At 60.4% G+C, this 2,034-nt stretch overlaps 1 protein-coding gene across 1 annotated transcript in view; it reads left to right on the forward strand.

The window, feature by feature from the left end:
* CLPB (ClpB caseinolytic peptidase B homolog (E. coli)) overlaps positions 1-2,034 on the forward strand; it is a gene marked incomplete at its 5' end in the record, with an annotated part of 103,707 nt that overhangs the window by 46,654 nt on the left and 55,019 nt on the right. The gene's annotated exons all lie outside the window — the stretch shown is intronic.

Below are 2,034 nucleotides of genomic sequence, written 5' to 3' on the forward strand. Positions count from 1 at the left end.
TCTCTGCTCCAGCGACTACCCCCTCGTGCGGCGGGGGGGTTTTTTTAAGGGAAGCCCCCGTCCGCTTGCCCCTCGCCCCACCTCCCCGGCCTTTTGTGGCCCATTCAGTGACTCGCTTGACCCCTCCAGGACCTTATCGCCTTGTGGTCAGCGTGTGTGTGCCCAGCAGACCGCGAGACGAAGTGGCTGCTCTGTTGTCCTTTCGGGCAGTTGTTGGTGACATTTCACAGTCTCCTGACCTGAGCTGACACCATAAATGTCGGGGTTGATGGGAAGGAGCGGGTGGGAGCTCCCGTCCACAGCGTGCACCAGTTGCTACTGCCGGCGCGATCGATTCCCGGGGCTTTGTGTTGGGCTTGGAGGAAGGAAGGCGGGCGCTCCAGCCCCTTGACGGTGGAAGTCTCCTCGTTTTAGAGGGAGCTTTCATTATGTCAGGGTTTAAATCCGCTGCGTGAAATAGCCGATGTTAAAAGGTCCGGCTCAGCCTTGGCGTAGAGCTCCGACGCCTTCTCAGGCTGATTCTGCTCCAGACCCCGCGGCTGAAGCGCAGGTAGCCGGAGGAGCCCTGGCGGGCACTGATCCCTGGGGAACCGGGACTCCTGCGACCCCCAGGCCAGTGTCTGGAGCGCAGGGGGTGTATGCCTGCCCTCCTTCCTCCTTCCTCTGTCCTCCATCCTTCATCCTCCTCCGGATGTTTGCTGATTGTCAAGATGAACCTCCCTGGTGGCTCTTGGTGCTACCAGCCCTCCAAGGGCCCCGGAGCTGCTGGGAGGGCTGGAGCCCCTCTGCTGGGAGGACAGGCTGGGAGAGTTGGGGGGGTTCAGCCTGGAGAAGAGAAGGCCAAAAAGGGGAGAGCTCAGAGCCCCTTCCAGTGCCTAAAGGGGCTCCAGGAGAGCTGGGGGGGACTCTGGGTCAGGGGAGGGAGCCGTGGGACGAGGGGGGACGCTTTGACACTGACAGAGCGGAGATTGAGATGAGATCTGAGGAGGAAATTGTTGGCTGTGCGGGTGGTGATCCCCTGGGGCAGGTTGCCCCGAGGAGCTGTGGCTGCCCCATCCCTGGAGGTGTTCAAGGCCAGGTTGGACGGGGCTTGGGGCAACCTGGGTTGGGGGGAGGTGGCCCTGCCCGGGGCAGGGGGTGGCACTGGATGGGCTTTAATGGTCCCTTCCAACCCAAACCATTCCGTGATTCTGTGATCTCCAAGGATGGAGACTCCACAGCCTCTTCCAGTGCTCAGTATCCCTGTTTCAGTTTGTGCCCACTCTTACCCTGTCACTGGGCACCACTGGAGAAAGCCTGGCGCCGTCGTCTTCTTCCTGTCCCGTCACGTATTTATACACATTGATGAGGTCCCCCTGAGCTTTCTCTTCTCCGGGCTGAACAGTCCCAGCTCTCGTATGAGAGGTGCCCAGTCCGTTCACCATCTTCTTGGCCCTTTGCTGGGTTCACTCCACGGTAACTCTATGTCTTCCGTGACCTGGGGAGTGCAGAACTGGACACCAGATGTGTGTCCCCAGTGCTGAGCAGCGGGGAAGGATGCCCTCCCTCGACCTGCTGGCGGTGCTCCTCCTAATGCGGCCTGGGCCACCGTTGGCCTTCCCTGTGGCAAAGGCACGTTGTTGGCTCATGGTCAACTTGGTGCCCACCAGGACCTTCTCCACCAAGCTGCTTTCTAGCGGGGTGGTCCCAGCCTGTGCTGGTGCCTGGGCTTGTTCCTCCCCAGGGGAGGGACTTGGCACTTCCCCTTGTTGAACTTCATGAGGTTCCTACCAGCCCGTTTCTCCAGCCCACCAAGGTCTCTCTGGATGGCAGCATGATGTGCCACTGTATCATCCATTCCTCCCGGTTTTGTATCTCCTGCCAACTGGCTGAGGGTGTGCTCCACCCATCGTCAGTGTCATTAATCTTAGAATCACAGAATGGGTTGGGTTGGAAGGGACCTTGAAGATCATCCAATTCCAACCCCCTGCCCTGGGCAGGGCCACCTCCCCCCAGCCCAGGTTGCCCCAAGCCCCGTCCAACCTGGCCTTGAAC

The sequence above is a fragment of the Charadrius vociferus genome, unplaced genomic scaffold, assembly GCF_000708025.1.
Source record: "Charadrius vociferus isolate BGI_N301 unplaced genomic scaffold, ASM70802v2 scaffold1140, whole genome shotgun sequence".
In the NCBI taxonomy this organism is placed as follows: Eukaryota; Metazoa; Chordata; class Aves; order Charadriiformes; family Charadriidae; genus Charadrius; species Charadrius vociferus.